The sequence below is a fragment of the Heterodontus francisci genome, chromosome 38 (assembly GCF_036365525.1).
Source record: "Heterodontus francisci isolate sHetFra1 chromosome 38, sHetFra1.hap1, whole genome shotgun sequence".
Lineage (NCBI taxonomy): Eukaryota > Metazoa > Chordata > Chondrichthyes > Heterodontiformes > Heterodontidae > Heterodontus > Heterodontus francisci.
In genome coordinates, this window is record NC_090408.1 from 16,854,171 (window position 1) to 16,874,778 (window position 20,608).

The 20,608-nt window shown below is 43.4% G+C and overlaps 1 protein-coding gene across 3 annotated transcripts in view; it reads left to right on the forward strand.

The window, feature by feature from the left end:
* sema4ba (sema domain, immunoglobulin domain (Ig), transmembrane domain (TM) and short cytoplasmic domain, (semaphorin) 4Ba) overlaps positions 1–20,608 on the forward strand; it is a 448,919-nt gene that overhangs the window by 42,185 nt on the left and 386,126 nt on the right. Inside the window, exon 2 of one of the 3 annotated variants that reach the window (XM_068017745.1) lies at positions 7,480–7,622. The exons of the other annotated variants lie outside the window; for them this stretch is intronic. The gene's annotated coding sequence lies outside the window, so the exon portion shown is untranslated. The remainder of the gene's footprint in view (positions 1–7,479; positions 7,623–20,608) is intronic. 3 annotated transcript variants of the gene reach the window in all.

A 20,608-nucleotide genomic window follows, 5' to 3' on the forward strand; every position in this document is an offset into this window, starting at 1 on the left:
TGACCGTGCAACTGTTGGCTTGCTAAAAACTCATCTGGTTCACTAATGTCCTTTAGGGACGGAAATCTGCCATCCTTACCTGGTCTGGCTCCAGACCCACAGCAATGTGGTTGACTCTCAACTACCCTCTGAAATGGCCGAGCAAGCCACTCAGTTGTATTCAAGAAGGTGGCTCACCACCACCTTCTCAAGGACAGTTAGGGTTGGATACTAAATGTTGGTCTTGCCAGTGATGCCCACATCCCAAGAATGAATTGGGAAAAAAAAAATGATTGATTTCAGATCCTTGTCAGAAATTTCTATGTGGATGTAAACTGGATTATGGGATATGAAAACAAGTCATTTTCACGATGTTCTGAAACTTGTTTAGTTTCTTCCATCACATAAAAGCAATGATAAATTTCACATTAACACAAATGTTGATGACGAGTACTGTCAACGTCATTGTATCTTAAGCAAACAGTGTTCAGAATTGGCATAGGTCATTGCTTATAATACCTAGTTTGAACAAACCAAGATAGCAAACACCAGCTGCTGAAATTAAACACTGAAATGTCACTTAACTCTAGACTTGAAACATTGCAACTTAGATTAAAAATAATAGGAATACAGCAATGGAAAATTCAGTCCAGTATTTTGAGATATGGAGTATTATGTAGAATTGTGTGCACCGCACTTCAGGAAGGATGTCAAGGCCTTTTAGAGAAGGTGCAGAGGAGATTTATTTGAATGATATCAGGGATGTGGGACTTCACTTATATGGAGGGATTAGAGAAACTGGTGTTGTCTCCTCGTGCCGAGAAAGGGAGATTTAATAGAGGTGTTCAAAATGATGAGGGGTTTGTACTGGTAGGTGGGTGGGTACCAGAGGACACAGATTTAAGGTAGTTGGCAAAGGAATTGGAGGGGAGATGACGAGAATTTTTCTATGCAGCAAAATTTATGATCCGCAATGCACCGGCTGAAAGGGTGGAGGAAGCAGATTCAATAGCAACTTTCAAAAGGGAATTGGATAAATAGTTGAAGGGGGGAAAAGCAACAGCCAAAGCTGTGGGGAAAGTGCAGGAGAATGAGACTAATTTGATATCTCTTTCGAAGCACCGCCACAAACAATACGGGCAGAATGGTCTCCTTCTGTGCTGTATGATTCCATGAAATGTGGTAAATAATGAGAGGAACAGGTGACTTTAGACCTGTGGTTCCCAAAGCTCTCCACCACTGGGGTCTTCCTTATGTCATGTCTGGGACTGTTGTAGCCTAATTGATTGAGGGCCGCCTCCGCCTCCCAACCCACCCCTGGGACCCAAGATGCTCCTCTCCCCCCAAACGACCACTCCAGCCTCATCAGGGAAGGACTGATCCCCCTGGTGAGGCAAGCCCAACTTACCTTGTATCCAGGCTCCATGGTGTTGTCTGGGCTGCAGTCCCAGCAGTAACCACTGCTCCCGGTGGCGCTGTTGGGTCTAAGAGCTGGCAGTCCGCTGATTGGCCGGCAGCTCACTGAGGTGGGACCTCCTCCCTCAAGTGGGTGGAAGTCCCGCCTCGGGATAATTAAAGCCCTGGGACCTGTAAAATATGGGACGGATTCCCAGGCTAGGTGGAAGCGGGTTTGCCACTGACTTTTATGCAAATTCCCATCCGCCTAAGGTAAAATCCAGCCCAGAGATCCCAGAATAATGGCCGGTATGATCATCTCAGGACAGTATTGACTCTGGCTGTCAGTCTCCTTGTGCAGTAATACAAATTCGAGACGATAATGTGTTCAATTTTGCATAATGACTGCAGGCGAAATGAAAAGCCATCACCTTTTATCCAAACATGGAAGAATTACACAGCTTAATCTATAAAATAACCTATGCAGTAAACTGACATTTAATACAGTCCCACAAAACATCAGGATGTTGATTGTCTCAGGAAAATGGTACAGACACTATTTTCGCTTTGGAGGCGGGGAACAGGAGCCGGGTCTGTTTCCAGGTCTCGAAATTGCCCCCAGGAGAAACAGTCACTTGTTGGAATTTTGACCAGGGTGTCCCCTTAATTTGCATGGAGACAGGTTCTCTGTCCAATTAAGGTGACAGGTGAGCTCTTGAAGCTGGAAGGCCAATCAGAGGTCTTGCAGCTGCCGAGGAGCACCCGGCTGCAATGCATGGTAAGTAACTGAGAGGGTGATTCAACAAGGTGTCCTCTCAGACACTTTTTAAAAAATGTAATTAAAAAATAGAGAAAGCAGCCAGGCCACCTCTGTGGCAGGGTGGGGCGGGGGGAGGGGGTGGAATCCCTCTACAGGGCAGCTTTGGCTGCACCCCCGCCCAGGTAGGCAGGGAGGTCCCGTAGGCCTGCCTGGAGCGCTGGCACCCTGTTGTGTTTAGAAACTGGAGGCCGACTGGAAAGTCCCCGCTGGCCCCTTTCGCAAGGCTCTTCATGAGCCTGCCCTGCTGTCCCAAACCTGCCGCGGCCAAAATGACTGATGCTGGGAACAGGGTGGGGAAACTGGACCACTGACCAGCTCCGGTATTTTCAGGCTGCAGCCGCCTCCGTTCCGGCCTCAGCGGGGCCCGAAAATTCTGCTCTGTTTTTCTGGTGTTTGGGCAGCAAATTTGCTGAAGTTACACTGCATGTGAGGGTCAGTTAACTCAGTTGGCTGGATGGTTAGAGTCTGATACAGAAAGATACCAATAGTGTGGGTTCAATTCCCCTGACTGGCTGTGGTAGTTCATGGAGGCCTGCCTCCTCTGCTTGTGGAGTGGTGACCCTCAAGTTATATATTACCAGCTGTCTCTCTCTAATGGGGAGCAATAACTATGGCTGCAACAACAGCAGATGAACAGGTGAATCTCTATAGGTATTCAGCCTAAACTTTCCCTTGTCGCACTCTTACTTCTGATTCAGAAGGTAGAGTTCAAGTCCCACTCTTGAGACTTAAGCACAAAATCTAGGCTGAGACTTCGGTGCAGTAATGAGGGAGTGCTGCCTTTCAGGTGAAATGTTAAACTGAGGCTCTATTTGCTTTCATTGGTGGATGTAAAAGATCCCATGGCACTATTTTGAAGTAGTGCAGGAGGGTTCACCCAGTGTCCTGGCCAATATTTATTCCTCCACCAACATGATTAACAATAGATTATCTGGTCATTATCTCATTGCAGTTTATGGGAGTTTACTATGTGCAAATTACTTGCTGTGTTTCCCACGTTCCAACAATGGCTACACTTTATTGGTTGTGAAGTACTTTCAGATGTCCTGAGGTTGTGAAAGGTGCTAATTCAATGCAAGTCTTTCTTTTTTCCTGGTCAGTATGACACGTCTCTTCAGCCTCTCTCGATCAAGCATGGGATAACAGCTATGGGCTATCTTTTACATGAAAAGAGGTCTGGATATTTTATTATTGCTGACAATTTCTGTGACTTGAGATGATGATGGTTTCTTAATAATGGGTGGGATTTTTAAGTTCGTTGAAACTGATTTATGAACCTGTTTCATGAAAAAAAATGAGCAATACCACACGAGATCTGCTGATCATTACTAGTTTAAAATACTCACAAACATTTCTATAATACTACAATGTTTATCTTAAGAGAGAACAGGCAGTAAGGAACAGTTAGCATAAATGTAGGAGCAATAAGTATGCCCTAATCATAATGCACCAACTTTGGTTGTTTAGCTGATATACGCAACTTGGATTTTCAGAAGACATTTGATGAAGTTCAACATGTGAGACTTATAAAGAAGATTGCAGCTTTTTGTATTAATAGCAAAATAGCAAATTGAACTGAAAGCTGATTTATCAATAATGATGTACTTATATAGTGTCTTTCATGACCTCAGGATGTTTCAAAGCATTTCTCAGCCAATGAATCATTTTAAAATATAGCAACACTTATTTTCTGGGCAAATACAACAACCAGTTTGCACATAGTAAGATCTCACACACAACATTGAAACGAACAAGCAATTGATCTGATGTTGTCTTGGAGAAGAATGTTGGCCATTCACTTGGAAAACTCTCCTTCTCTTTGGATCTTTTATGTTCACCTGCATTGGTGTGGACTGCTTTGGCTTAACATCTCTTCCAAAAGATGAAGGCCGGAATTTTAGATTAGGCGGGAGGCCTCACCCACCGGCCAAAAAGTCGGGGCTGAGCCTGCCTCCACTGAGCCTGGGGAACCACGCCGGGATTTTACGTCTCCCAGGCCCTTAATTGGCCTTGGGTGGGACTTCCATCTCTCTGAGGCAGGAACCCCGCCTAATGGAACTGCCAACCACTCAGTAGGCTGACAGCTCTTAGTCCCAGGAGCGCCACTGGGAGCGGTAGCCACTGATGGGACTGCAACCCAGCGTCAGCAGCAAGAGGGACAACAGCCCCGGAAGACTTGTAAGTTTATGGGGCCTCGCCAGGGACAATCGGCCGGGTCCTGGCAAGGCAATGGGGGTTGGTTGGGTTGTGGGGGGAGAACTTTCTTTCAGTAAGGGCTGTTGGGGCTTCGGGGGTGGCCCTCCGTGGGGCACAGGGTGCCTGATCATGAGGGCAACCCCCAGCCTGCAAAAAAGCCGTCTTGGCAAAGGTAAATAGCAGGTGAGGCCATCGTTTTCCTTTAAATCTAAGTTTTTAATAGTTTAATTTTCTTGGAACTCCCAACACTACTGTCACTCTGGTGAGGCATTTTTAGACTTTGTATGTTTTGCTGCTATTGGTCACAAGCCTGCCCACTGTTGCTCCCACTGGATAATTTGGTCATCCAGGCTGGCATTTAGCTCCCTTTACCCCTTGAATCGGTCAGTATTTTAAGAAAATCTCTTCATCTGAATACAAAGTTACTTCAATTTTGTTGTGGGGACTGTATGGATTTATGACCACAGCCATTGTACATCGATGTGTATGCATGCACAGGTGTGTATGTATGTGTATGCACAGGTGTGTTGGTGCATCTCATATTATTTGCAAGAAGCCCTGCAAAGTGTTCAACCATTGCAAAGGTTGACTTGTGACTAAAATTGAGGCAGCCTAAACACCAGTATCGTATTCAGATGGTGATGCGTTCGTGACCTATTCAAAAGCCTTGAGCACAAAATCTACATCTGAACATAACGAACATACGAATTAGGAGCAGGAGTAGGCCACTCAGCCCCTCGGGCCTGCTCCGCCATTCAGTAATAAATAATTATTTATTGAGTTCTGATGAAAGGTCACTGACCTGAAAGGTTATCTTTGCTTCTCTTTCCACAGATGCTGCCAGACCTGCTGAATATTTTACAGCACTTTTTGTTTTTATTGCAGTATTTTGCTTTTATTTTATTCCGCCATTCAATAAGTTCATGGCTGAACTGATTACCCCACATTTCCACCTACCCCCGATAACCTTTCACCCCCTTGCTTATCAAGAATCTATCTACCTCTGCCTTAAAAAAATATTCAAAGACTCTGCTTCCACTGCCTTTTGAGGAAGAGAGTTCCAAAGACTCACGACCCTCTGAGAGAAAAAAATTCTCCTCATCTCTGTCTTAAATGGGCGACCCCTTATTTTTAAACAATCAAATCTATAATTTAAATCTAGCTGACACTCCAGTGCAGTACTGAGGGAGTGCTGCACTGCCAGAAGTGCTGTCTTTCAGATGAAGCCCTCTTTGCCCTCTACAATGAGCTTACAAATAAGAGCAGTGTAGTTTTCCCCAGTGCCCTGGCCAATATTTATCCCTAAATCAGATTATCTGGGTCATTATCACATTGCTGTTTTGTGGGAGCTTGCTATGCACAAATTGACGACCATGTTTCTTACATTACAACAGTGACTACATTTCAAAAGTAGCTCACTGGCTGCAAAGCCCTTTGGGACCTCCTGAGGTCATGAAAGGTGCTGCATAAATGCAAGTTTGTTCTTCATTTAAAGAAATATGAAACAAATTGGCAAAGTCAAGACACACTGTCATCACATTGTGGGCTGAGGTTTAGATGTAAACAGTTTGCTCACAGTGCAAGTACGGTTGGGTAAACTCCAACCAAACAGCTTGAAGCATTGTGAAGAAGTATGTGCCTCATTAGGGTCAGGCGTTGGTCTAACTTGTTTGTTTGACAGGAGAATAAATTCCTTCTGGTTAATGTGGGGGAAGGTTGTGAAACATGTTTACTTTCTTGATCTAAAGTTTGATGGCAGCATCCACATAGAAATAAACTCAGTGTAATAGATACAGCATTTTTTTGCAAAGTGTTTTCAGATGCCAGCTCTTAATTTCTAACACTTGTCTCAAGATGTCTTCCTGAATGGTAAAAATATCCTTGAGCATTTCAGCTGTAATTTAATGATTTAAATAATGTGTGTGATCTGAGTCCAAATCCTTCTGGCATCCTGTAGCAGGAGTGGACAGCATCCTAATGGTTATGGTCCCACTGTAGTAATCTGGAGGTCAGAAGTTCAGGTCCCACAAAAGCAAGTTATAAATATGTCCTTTTGGCTGTTTGCAATATGCTGTAATTGCAAATTTCAGAGCACAGTGTGTAATGTTCGATGTGATTCTGCGATTGGACAGCACTTGCTGAACAATCCTGTGTGTGCTAAGAATTACACTGACAACCAATTTAAGGTTATCAGTTGGGCTTGCAATGTGGCTCACATTATACCTGCTAGAAGCTATATATATTCATATGCAGGACCTGTCCTCTGCAGGCAAAAGGAACATGTCCAGGTGTTGTGCCTTTTTTGAATTAAACAAAAGCGTGAGGACTGTTCCCTAGTGCATTCTCCATGGCGATGCCTCGACCAATCAGAGTTGACATGCCAACCAATCAGCACCCTTTCCTCATGCAGTATAAATTGTTACTTCCTTTGAAATTTGGCATTCTTGCGTCTGTCCTGAAGAGTGCAAGATGAAAAGCCTCAATAGCATGTTTCTTTTCTCAGCAATACTCATGTTATGAATTTGAATTCAATAATTGTGGTTTGGCAGTGAAAAAAATTAACTAACTGGTTAATGCCTTTCAGAGAAGTAAGCCTTCCTGGTTTGGCCTATAGGAAACAACAGTCTTGCACTATATTGTTGACACCAGATGCTCTCTGCAGAGACCTGGGATCCCTTTATTAACCACTTTCAAGTTCAGTAATAAAAAATGCCCATCACTTATGAGGCCACCAGCTTCTCTAGGGCAATAAAGGAGACCTCTTTGTAACCCATGAACATACAAAGACATGGCCTTATCCCCAAAAATCCCCTGTAAATAACAGTCCATAACATAAAAATAAAGTGTACTTTTGAAACAATGACGAGATAATGTGGCTAATCTCCTGATTGCAGCCACGTATTTTTGTTTCACGGAAGTTGGGGCACCTTTAAGTTGCTATGTGACCATCAAAGCTACCTGTGCCTCAGGAGTTCACATGGAGGGTCTCTCAGCTAGTGACATGAGCTCCAACCAAGGCTGACTTCATGGCTCTTTTTATTTAAAGCACAGGACAACCTGACAATTTCACTTTATTCATTGAACCTCAGGGTTGTGTGGATGCAAAGGCGACCGTGGAACTCCAGAGTCAGGTCCCGATCGGACCCCAGAATGCAACAGTAGGAAGAAGTGGTCTTACGCTGCTAGGGCTGTATAATGCGTGGAACTTAACTGAGGTGTGGTGTCAAACCAGGTAGGCCGCTCTACCTTTTGCCTATTTTATAAGTTTAAGCAGAAGTCTGTTTGCGAACAAGAATGCTCTTGAAACATTTCAATTGTACTGATCAAGAGCAAAGCTGTATCCTGGTGGTGGGATCATGCTTGACAGCCAGAACAGCCTGCAGTGTAACAGGTATAAACATAGCCTAAAAATATTGCCAATATAGTGTTACGACCGAGGCGGGAGGAGTGCACTGTCTTTTCTAGTTCCACTTCTCCACAGGTCACAACAGATATTTAAATGTTTACCCAGTTACCAATACTCTGCTCTTTATCCCAGAATAAACCACACTAACCAGGTTTCTTTAATAAAAAACAAAATTATCAGTTTATTATAAAGCAAGACATGACCAGTAATGAAGCAAAGCATTAACACACTGAGTGAACTATGAAAGTTCCCTTTTACCTTAGCCCCTCACATGCACGTACTCACACGTATCGGTTAACCAAAACAAAATAGGGATTTTCTCTTTTGAGCTCTGTTACAAAAAAAGGATTAAAAAAATACTTTGGCCAAATACTTGCTAATTCTTGAAGAAAAAAGGGAAGATATGGAAAGATGTCAGTTGTCCCTTTTTGGTTTGGCATCCCAAATACGCGTAGATGGCTGTCACTGGGATCTTTCTAGAACAGTTCTTTCCAGGCGATGTTGAGGATCAGTCTGACAGGAGAAATGCGGCATCAGTTTCTTTATTTCTTACACTTGATTCTCAGGAAGTTCTCAAAGAGATGGAAGAGGGTGAGCTGGTGGTGGCTGCTCTCTTGGCTGGTTTTCTCCAACTGCCTTCAAAGCAGTTCACACCCCAACACACTGTCCAAAGCAAAACCAAAAACAATATCTCAAGAGGCAAGCCTCCTCACCCATGTAAATGTTGACCTGTCACTTCTCTGTAAACACCTTCTCCAAATCAAAAAGCCCCTGCTGGGTATTTATCTGAAGACAGGTGACTTCCGGTAAATGTTGTTTTCAAACAAGACCTCTCAGTGTCCTTTCAGTGACTCCTGCGAAAACAAATCCATGGAATCATTTTCAGTTTTCCCAAATAACACAATGTCCCTAATTCTAAAATACAAGTCCTCAAAAAAATCTGTGCTGCACTCCTCCAAGGCCAATAAATCCTTCTGAGGTGCAGTAGCCAAAACTAAATGCAACACTCAAGATGGGGTATAGCCAAGGCTGTATTCGCATTGCATGAATTCAAATTATACTGTAAAAATAATGATTGCCAATTTTAGGTGGTCGCATTTTTTTATTCTTTCATGAGATGTGAGCTTTGCTGGCAAGGCCAGCATTTGTTGCCCATCCCTAATTGCCCCTGAGAAGGTGGTGGCGAGCTGACTTTGTCAACTGCTGCAGTCCATGTGGTTTAGGTACACCCACAGTGCTGTTGGGGAGGGAATTCTAGGATTTTGCACCAGCCACAGTGAAGGAACGGCGATATAGTTCCAAGTCAGGATGGTGTGTGGCTTGGAGGGGAACTTGCAGGTGGTGGTGTTCCCATGCATCTGCTGCCTTTGTCCTTATAGATGGTAGAGTTCGCGGTTTTGGAAGGTGCTATTGAAAGAGGCTTGGCGAGTTGCTTCAGTGCATCGTGTAGATGGTACACACTGCTGCCACTGTGTGCCAGTGGCAGAGGGAGTGAATGTTGAAAGTGGTGGATGAGGTACCGATCAAGCGGGCTGCTTTGTCCTGGATGGCGTCGAGCTTCCTGAGTGTTGTTGGAGCTGCACCCATCCAGGCAAGTGGAGAGTATTCCATCACACTCCTGACTTGTGTCTAGTAGATGGTGGACAGGCTTTGGGGAGTCAGAAGGTGAGTTACTCGCTGCAGAATACCCAGCCTCTGACCTATATTCCTATGAAAGGCCCTTCAAAAGTATCTTCAACTTTTGAGTGAGCTAGTAATATAAAGGAGGGCGAACGATATGATTAAAAAGAATGTCGTGTTGAATGAGTTTAGATTAATGTGATCTGATGTAAATTTGATTACAATCTCCATTTCTCTCAGATATGCTGCTTTTAATGTGGTAATATTGAATACGTAGAGAAGTTCAAGGATGAGAAAAGACCACTAGGCTTATTGAAATTCATTTCTTTAGTATATCATTGTTTTCATTAAGGCACCTTGTTGAATGTAATGCTTTTGAAACCCAATGCTTTAGCAGTCTCCTTGCAGTACCATTCTTCAGTTGTCCATTAGGGGGCACACATGCTTACATGTCCACTCATTTACCCTTCCCTGAGCAGAAGGGTGTCCTTCCCCAGACCTATTTACACAAGACAAGGAGCTCATTTCTGGGTTAATGTGGATCCAGTGAAAGCCCTAACAGTTGGTGCCACAGTGCATCGAAGCATGGGGGCGCTGACAATCCTCACACATGGCAGATACTTCACTGCAGATTAAACTGTTTGACCTGTATTTCAGTGCCATTCAGTACTTTTAGGACTTCAATCAGCACATGATCTGTTCAGGACCATTGAGTATGTGGGCAGTAGTTTCTTGTTACACTGCAGGAAAGATGGATGCCTGGAGTGGAAACAGCTTGTCAAATGCAGTTTTGCTCTACCAATACCTAAAACAAATCGTTATTTCATTGCAGTTTGTTGGACCCAATTGTTGTACACAATTTGGCTGCTGCATTTCCTACATTACAAAAGTGACTACTCTTCAGAACTACTCCATTGGCTGTGAAGCATTTTGGAATGTCCTGAGGCTGTGAAAGGCGGTATATAAATGCAAATAACTCTTTCTTCCCATATGCACCATGCGCACAGGGTGGGGTTAACCCTTGTTCGAAGCATATACATAAACACTACCAGGTGCACATTGATAGAGCTAGCAGGTCCCCTGACCCTATACACACCGTTGCAATGTTGCACAGACATATCAGCACAGCTGAACTAATTTGTTAACTTCGTAAGAACATTATATTCATAGATTTCGAAGTGTTTGACTTTTAAAAATAGGTAATGTTAATTTAAAATGCATCAAAGACACTTTCTAGCTAATGAAGATTTATGTCGGATATGGTAATACCTTCAAAAAGATGAACTTACAATTACAATACAGAGTTTATCAAGCTTATTTCCGTTGGCTTTTTATGAATCCAACTGCGGAGGGTGTACACTTGTCAGAGAAACTGAGGAACCAGAAGCAAGAAATAGTTTAGCATATTATATTGTGCTTCTGGTGATATTTGTGTTATAGATATGCTTAGTATTTAGAGCTGTTTAATATTAATCACAGTTCTGTAATGTTACTAGACAGCCATTTTGTGCACTATGTATGGGAATGATGGCATCGATCAGGTTATAAAGCCATGACTGAAATTGAACACTGATACTAAAGGAGGTTAGTGAGGAACTAATGGAAAACTAACCATGATGTTTCTTAATTCCCTTGAGATGGGAAAAAGACTTGAGGCAAGAAACTTTATCGCACTGTTCCAAACAAAGGAGGTGGTAGAGGGCAGTGGATGGAAGGAAGGTTGGGGGATTGTTGAAGGAAGGATTAAGACCCTGTCAGCCCTAAAGCAGCAGTATGAAACTTACTGAAGAAAACCATTGGAGGTAAAATAAATAAACACCTAGAAGGGCACAGACAGGTTGGGGATTTTTGAATCGTAAGCCACCTTTGAGTAAGCTGAAGGAATAACAGAAAATATAGATAGGACTTTGGTGGATATCATTTATATGGATTGCTAAAAAGGTTGTATGATCATTGGTTAGAGTGAAATGAGCTGGGCACAATAACGATTGTGTTTGACAGTCTCGTGAGTTGTAACTGTGTCTTGGAGAAGCAGATATTTTGAGAGCAACGGTGTGGAATGAGGCAAGAAAGCAATTCAATTATTAAAAAGACCTTGGGCTGAATTTTACCGACGCTACCGATGTCGGGGGTTGTGGCGGGACGCCCAGAAAATGGGCTTTGGGAGAGGCCCGTCTCAGCCCTCAACATTGGGAAGGCCCCGCCCCATATTGCCGCTGCCAGCGAGGCCTCGTGGCGGGTCCCCCGCTGCTCGGCGACGGGAACAGAATTTAAATGTGGTAATGAATGTAAATTATTGAATTAATGACTTACCTGCTCCCGCCGGCCGTCCCGCTGCAGTATTGAGGTCGGTGGCCTGGACTCACGCGCCTTCGGATCTCGGGGAACACTGGTCGGGAGGGGGGAGCAGGTAGGTTTTCAGGGTGGGAGGTGGGAGGAGCGGGGTTAGATGTTTTTGATTGGTCTAGAGGGTGGTTGGAAGGGGTAAAGTTCATAGTTTATTAACTTTGTGGGGGGATGGTTGGGAGCACAAGATAAGCTTTTTGCAGGGGGAGAGGGTAAGTAATAAATTTGATGGTAATGGTGGGGTGGGAGAAGGTTAGAATAACTTTATTTAAGTTTTAAAATTCCTGTAACTTAAAAAATTTGAATTAAATGTAAGGGCTGGAAGCCCTTAAAAATGGCGTTGTGCTTGCCGGGGACGGAACGCCCGTCCCCGCCATGTCATCGGAGGGGGGGGTGGTGGAGGGGGCGCAGTCCACCCCGGCCATGTAAATAAGCGGCCGCGTTTAATATCGCGGCGACTCCATGGAGTAAAGCCCGCCCATGTGAGCCGCTGTCTGCGGCGAGCTTGTAAAATGCAGGCCCCTATCTTTAGGTATCAGATTTAACTAGGAGTAGAAACTGGTTGATTGTTGAATTTTTATTTATGACAGTAGCAGGTACAGTCAGTTTAACAAGTCTTCGATGCTGATGCTAAATCAGTGTCTCATTGTGCTGTGAGTATGCATGAGCTTTGGTTTCAATGCATCACTCTTAGTTCAAGTTATTTTATTGGACTCGAAAACCTCTGTTGCATTTTTACTGTTAAGGATGCAGGTAGTTCTGTAACTTTTTAAGAGATACATACAAGGCTTGTAAGTTGTCTGATGTGGCTCACTGGGCAGCAGACTGAGTTAGAAGATTGTGGGCTTAATCCCCACTCCAGAGACTTGAGCACATAATCAAGGCTGATGCTTCAGTGCAGTACTGAGGGAGTGCTGTGTTGTCAGAGGTACTGACTTCTGGATGAGATGTTAAACTGAGACCTGCCTACTCTTTTGAGTGAACTTAAAACATTCTATGGTACTATTTCGAAGAAGAGCAGGGGAGTTCTCTCTTTGACCCGGCCAGTATTTATCCTTTAATCAACATTACTAAAACAGATTATCTGGCTATTATCACATGGTTGTTTTTGGGAGCTTGCTGTATGCAAATTGATTGTCGCATTCCCTCCATTACAACAATGACTTCACTTCAGATAGCGCTCAATTGGCTGTAAAGCGCTTCGGGTTGGTCTTGCGGTTGCTATATAAATGCAGGTTTGTTCTTGCAGTATTGAATTGAAATTCAATTTATACAGCTGCAGCAGGAGCAATGGAATAAACAAGGTCTTTTAGGTCCATTCCAGTTTGTTATATATTCATTCTTGATTCTTTTCAGTGGAGACCTCAGGAGCAGGCTTAGAATATACCAGGTGAATGGTAACTTCATTTTTCTAAATTACCGTCACCAGCCCTGCCCTGGTTTATGTTTTCAGTTTACAGCTCATCCATCAACAGAAAGAAATCAAGACTTTGGTCTCTAAATTACTCAAATTACTCTTTGCCTTGCCTGTCTATAAAGGTCTGTTTGTGCACATAATGAGGAGCTGCTGGGAGTGACTTTAGTTGCTTTCAGCAGCAATTGTATTCCATTGCTGGACTATAAGATAGATTCAAGCTTCAATCCTAACCGACCTCACCCAGTGAGAATGGTTCTTGGGGAGGGATTAACACTCGGCCTGATTTCCTGCTCTCGTCCGTCAGACCTGCTGGTTTTGGGCTGGAGGCTCACCTGCATTAGTTCAATGAGCCCCGGGAGTTAAAGTGGGCTGGGCCTCCCCTTGAGCTCCTCATGGGGGAGGTGGGGAGGGGTGTTTCCCTCCCGCTCACACACTTGTTTGCCCCTTTGGCAAAATTGAGGCCTCAGACTCAGTATTAAATGACCGTACTACTGCCAGGAATATAGAGTTGAAACCAGTTTGTTCCCCACAAGAACATAGGGGAAATCTGAATGTCTAAGAACTCCTTGCTCAGTTCCTAGTAGCTGGCTAGAGAGTAGAATGACATGCTGGGAGTAGATTTCTCGCCTGTCCGCCTGATGGGAAGGTTATATGGTATGGAGATAATATGTGAAGGGAAAAATAATTCTAATGAACCCTCCATAGTCTTGAACCAAAAGCAATCCTTCATTATGTGTAAACCAGAATGCTTCTGCAGTTTCAAAGACAAATACATGGCTAATTATCACAGTACACTAGTTAGATGAATATGTTCTGTCATCCTTAATCCTCTGTTTTGTGGCAGCTAATCCTTCGATCGTACTTTTGCCTCTGAGTCAGGAGGCTGTGGGTTCAATCCCCATTACAGAGATTTGAACACAAAATCTAGGCTGACATTCCAGTGCAGTACTGGGCGGGGGGGGAGTGCTGCACTGCCGGAGGTGCCATCGTTAAGGTGAGACATTAAAACGAGGCCCCACTGTCCTGGCAAACATTTATCCCTCAACCAACATCACCAAAAGCAGATTAATGATCATTTATCTCATTGCTGTTTGTGGGATCTTGCTGTGTGTGAATTGACAGCTGCGTTTCCTATATTACAACAGTAGCTGTACCTCAGTAGTTATAAAACATGTTGGGATGCCCTGAAGTCATGAAAGATGCTATAGAAATCCAACTCCTTTCCTCCTATTTGATCTTCCTTCGTGTAACTGGTTGGCTAATTGAATCTATTAATCTGCTTCTCCATTTGCTGTAATCTCAGAAAATTGCATGAAAGTTAGACCCTGTCTGATACTTTTATATACAGCGTACCATTGATTTCAGCAGTTCACTTTCAATAGCAGAATGATAAGGGAGCTGAACATACTGGGCTTGACACCATAGCACTAATGATGTGTGCCCAGCACAGGCAACCCACAATAATTAGACAGTGAGGCCTGCTTGAGTCATTGTGCATAATGTGCAATAGTATGGTGGACGTGTCTGTGACTCTGAGGCCTGTGCTAGGCTCATTAACATGTTTTTTGGAGGCCATAATGAGGTGCTTACCCCAAAATGCAATCTTGGCACCTGAGCAGCTTAGCTGAAGCCCGGTGTCTATAGGAAAAGGGCCAGCTCCACCTTGTTGGTCCCTGGGCTTGAAAGGGGAGCCTATTTGATAGTTGCATTAAGTAGCTGATGCTGCCTCAGTCACTTCATTGCATATTTCATAGTGTCCTGGTGCTTTAGCTGCAGGTATTCACACCTTCTGAAGGTCCCAGTGCAGCACTGAGGGAATACGACACTGTCACAGGTGCTGCCTTTTGGATGAGACGTTAAAACAAGGCCCTAGGTGAAAGTAAGAGATGGCATTATTGTGAAGAACAAAAAGGGGAGTTCTCCCTGGTGTCCTGACCAATATTTAGCCCTCACCCAACATCCCTAAAACAGATGATCTGGTCATTTATTTCGTCGCTGTTTTTGGGAGCTGCACTTGTGGAAACTAGACTTCAAAAGTACATGATTGGCTGTAAAGCACTTTGGGATGTCCTGAGGTTGCAAAAGCTGCTATATAAATGCACATCTTTATTTGCTATCTGTCTGGAAATACATTGTGTCAAATTTGCCAGTCAAAGAAACCAGTCTTTGTTGCTACAACATAGTAAGATATCCATAAAACGATGGCGACAGAAGTGAATCAGCCGAAAATGCCATAAGTTATGTTTCTTCTAACCTTTGGGAGAATGTGGGAAAAAATAATTAATTGATGACAAATCAGTATCATGTGCCACCCAAGTAGCTACTTCATGCTGTATCAATCATGATGGGTTTTTTATGTGGAATACATAAGACAACACACAAGTGACAATGCAAAACTGATGAGTTACGTTGAACATTATTGCAGCCAAAATTCTGCTGAATACACAGAGCAAACAAAACAGTAAAACCCACAGCGCCAGTTAATTCAGGTTGGTCCTGTCAGTTTTCTGTGTATTGAATATCAAGGCTTTGAAAGTTTACCAGCTTCTTGTAGTGACAGCCTTTAGCTGCACCCCGATTAGCTCCTATTGCCTCTCCTGTGTATTGCACATACCCGCATGATGGCAGATCTTGTACTGCTTTCTGAATTCTCAGCCTGTCAGGCCAGTTTTAATGCTACATTGAATTCGATAACATTTCTTGACAGCTTTTTTAAAATAAAGAGTGAATCGGCTGTGGTCCGCTCACATCGGAACAGAGGAGGCCATTCAGCCCCTCATACTGGTTCCACCGTTCAGTTAGATGGCAGCTCATCTGTATCTTTACGTCATTTACCCACCTTGGGGCTCCCATATTCCTTAATACCCTTGCCTAAAACAAATCCATTAATTTAGGTTTTGAAGTTTTCAATTGACCCCCAGCATTAACAGCTTTTTAAGGGGAAAGAGTAAGCTTTGTGTGAAGATGAGCTTCCTGACATCACCCTTGAATGGCCTGGCTTACTCCCCTTGTTCAGGACTCCCCTGCCAAAGGAAATAGAGTAGATAGTGAGAAACTATCAAATCTTTCAGTGATCTTAAACATCAGAGACTCGCCTACAATGGAACAACTACTGCCCACCGCCCACTCCGCCTCGCACCTCTTCCCCCAGTGGAATTGAGGGGGGCTCCCGCTGAGTCCAGTGAGGTTGGTGCTGGAAGGCATACGTTGGACATGATCCCAGTGGAACTGCTAGAATCGCGGCCCGCACATTTCCGAGGCCATCATGTCCTTTGGCTGTGCTTATTAGAGCATGGTGGGTAGAGCTGGAGTACTTGCATTGCAGCACCGTCAGTGGTGGGAGGTCAGCATAGCAGACTTAACAGTCTTTCTGTTAATAATTGATTGCCCATTATGCTTTGGGCATAAAAAAAGTGACTAAATTGTGACAATAGAAAATAGGAATGATGAGCAGGAAGTCTCAATGATTTAACATATATATATATATATATATATATTTGTGTTTGGACCATTAATGTTCTTATGTCAGAAGTTTGTTTTTCCAAACATTCTCATCTTTGTGTTCAAATCCCTCCACCACGAATCGCTTCCCTATCTCTGCAATCTCTTCCAGCACTACAACCCTCTGAGATCTCTGCCTCCAGTTCTGGGCTCTTGTGCATTCTCGTCTTCCTTTGTTCCACCATTGGTGCTGTACCTTCAGCTGCCTGGGCCCTAAGCTCTGGAATTCCTTCCCTAAACCTCCCCGCCTCTTTAAGATGCTCTTCAAAACCTACCTCTTTGATCAAGCTTTTGGTCACCTATACTAACATGTCCTTATGTGGCTCTTTGCCAAGTTCTGTCTGATAATGCTCCTGTGATGTGCCTTGGGACGTTTTACTACATTAAAGATGCTATATAAATGCAAGTTGTTGTTGTGTGAGCAGGTGTCCTCATAAACAGCCTCCAGATAATATCTTTTAGCAACTTTCAACAAAGTCACGCCTTCCTCCTGTGTTGCATGACTGATATCTGCCTTCAGCATGGTGGAACAAGCCACACAGGGAAGCATGCCTTGTGCCAGCCACCTTGAAGTTGTTGATGTCCAAATCCAGTGCTGCATACCAGGCTCACGTTTTACCAACTGCTTAATCCAGGTCCCTGTGTGAGGGGTTTTAGCAGAAACATGCCTATTAAGTGTCTGGTTCCCCGCTCCCATCCAGGTTCATCAATGATCAGTTGGGGTAGAGTCTTCCCTCCTGACAACCATTTCCCCATAAATGCTCCTCACAGCTTGGTTCTGGATCTTGCACATAGGCCAGAAGAGATTCTGGAACCGTGAAGGGGCCGATGTTTGGGCATGTGTCTTATACGCCACACAGGCATTGAAGAACAATGAAAGACCAGAGTTCCTGTGTCCCTTCGGAGCACGGTCCTGAAGTACTGTGTCCAGGCAGAAGTTGCAACCCTCCAGAATCCTGAGGAACTATCATGAATCAACAATGGGAGTCCTTGATACTCAGGAATTCTATTCTTGACACAGTGGATTGGGCAGAGGGGAGGGGAGGGGATTGGTGGGGAGGTGATAGTCATTGTTTGAAGAGTTCCTTCAGTTGTAAACGAACTGCTGTCGATACCACAAAATCAATGAGTAATTTAATTATTAATTACTAGTTTATTCTTAACTGAATTTACAGGCAGGTTTAATCGGTGTTTCCTCACAGATCATCTATTATTGTCAATATTATGACAAGACTTCTAAGCATATTTTTTATTTAACTCTTCCCTAAAACACACTTTTGTAATTTTTGCTCCACTTCTGATATCAGCTGTTAATATAATTCTGCAGTGTTTTTTTTCAATTGCTGTATTTATGTGCTAATGGATTTTCACTTCCTCCTGCCATTATTTTCTGTTTTACCATTTCTATCATCTCTCTCTCTCTGTCCCTGTCCCTCTCTCTCTAGCCTTTCTCTGTTAAATTCTATCATTGATTTTTCATGATGTTTCCTTTCTTGAGATTTGCCTTCAATTTCTTTTTTCACAATTCTTGTTGCTTTTATCTCAAAACCTCCTGTTTCTCTTGATCTTTCCTCCAGTGTTCTGTATTTCAATTCCTTCTTTCTGTCATTAAATGCCTACCACTTCTTCCCCCTCACTGCCCTTCAGTATTAACTGATTTCACGCTGCCTGTCACTCTGCCTCTGCATCTTATCCAGTTGCATTTTATTGTACAGTATATTAGGCCGGTGGAATTACATAAACTTTCAGTTTGCAGAACTGCAGAAATTTCAGTTGAAAGAAAACGCATCTTCAAAACTCTATCACAGATATAAATTTATTGCAATCTGCCAGCAATGGACAAAATAGCAGAAATTTTATTTTTAAAGATGTGCAATCTCTATTTGAATTCTCACTCAGCACTGATAGGTTGAGCTAGCAGTCTGCTCCTGGGACTTTGTCAGTCCTTCCCTAAATAGTCACAGAGAGAAATGCAGGAACAATAGGTCCTTTTTGATTTATTTCCCCCCCCCATTTTGGAATATAAAAGTGGGGAAGTGATGCTTCAGTTCTACAGAGCCTTGGCCAGACCCCTTCTGGTGTAATGTGTTCAGATTTAAGTGCCGCACCTAAGGAAGGAAAAATTGGCCCAGGAGTGGGTGCAGTGCAGATTCACCAGAATGATACCAGGGTTTAGAGGGTTCAGTTATGAGAACAAGTTGCATAAACTTGGTTTGTATTCCTTTGAATATGGAAGATTGAGGAACGATCTGATTGAGGTGATAAAATTGTTAAAGGGATTCGGTAGGGTAGATACAGAGAAACTACTTCCTCTGGTGGTGAAATCAAGAATGAAGGGGACATTAACTTAAAATTAGAACTGGGAGGGAAATCAGGAAGCACGTTTTCACACAAAAGATGGTGTAAATCTGGAACTGCCTCTCCCCCAAAAGGATGTGAATGCTGAGGCTTTTGAAGTTTTTAGGTCTGAGATCGATGGACCTTTGTTAGGCAAGGGTATCAAGGGATACGGAGCTAAGGTAGATAAATGGAGTTAAGGTATCTCAAGCTACCAGTAGCCCGCTGACGGTCTCTGAGTAACTCGCGGTGACTGGAGTATGTGCAGTGCGGGTGCTGGAGTCAGATAGAGGCAGTCGTGTCGGACCCACAGTCGGTGAGAAACCGAGTGCAGGAAAGGAATGGAGTCGGCGGGCGGGCGGGGATTCTTCATAAACACCTGGTGTAGACCTCAAAAACCCTCAATAAGAATAAAAGCAAAATACTGTGGATAGTGAAAATCTGAAATACAAACAGAAACTGCTGGAAATACTCAGCAGGTTGGGAAGCATCTGTGGTGAGAGAAACAGAGTTAATGTTTCAGGTCTGTGATGTTTCAAGGTCACAGACCCGAAACCTTAACTCTGTTTCTCCAGACGCTGCCAGACCTGCTGAGTATTTCCAGCACTTTCTGTTTTTATTTCAGATTTCCAGCATCCACAGTATTTTCTTTTTGTTTTATTGCAGGTGTTGCTCACAGAACTGAGTGGAGAAGCACAGCCTATTTGTATCGGGGTGGGTGTTGGATGCAGAATTCAGTCCCTGGCTGCCTGTGTAGGTCTTTTTTGTTGCATCAGTTTGAATTGGAGTGCAGATGGAGGAAAAGCAGCTGGGTTTAACCCCACGTACTTTAGAGTCCAGTCGGGTCGAACAATTTCCAATGTGAGACTGTCAAGGGAGGTAGATTCCAGGGGAGATTACATTGCTAAATGGACACCAACCACCCAATGAAGCCGTTGCTGGTCTTCCGGACACCAGCAAGTACAGTGATCTCTTGACCAGGCTTACATGCAGTATCAAGCATCACATTGAAATAAGGTTAAGATCAGTCTTCTTTCATATTAAATACAATACTATAATGCAATTATAATAGCTACATATTTAGTTTGCATTTATCTAGCTATATTTTTTTCAATATATGTTTAAGTGGCTTGTGATATTTTTTGTTTATCAAAGTCGCTCTCACTAAAGAAAGGGTTGGAGACCCCTGGTGTACAGTAGTGGAAAGCTGACAATAATGGATAATTGCCCATAAAATAAACTGAAAGAATTAAACATCAAACATAGCTATTGAAAATAAAACATTGTGCTGAAAACTTGCTTAAACCAAATACAAGTATGCAAGCTTTTTATCTTTATCGCACACAATCAAATCTTGTTAGCTATTTTTCTATATCTGTTGATCAATCGTATATTAAAAGTCTTGTGGAGAGTATGTGTTTTCCAAACATCACACATCACTTTCTGTAACACTGGGCTGGATTTTACCGTAGGCGGATGGGACTTCCCCACCGATGTAAAAGTCGGTGGCGAACCTGCTTCCGCCTAGCCCGGGGATCCGTCCCGCATTTTACTGGCCCCCGGGCTTTAATTGTCCCGAGGTGGGACTTCC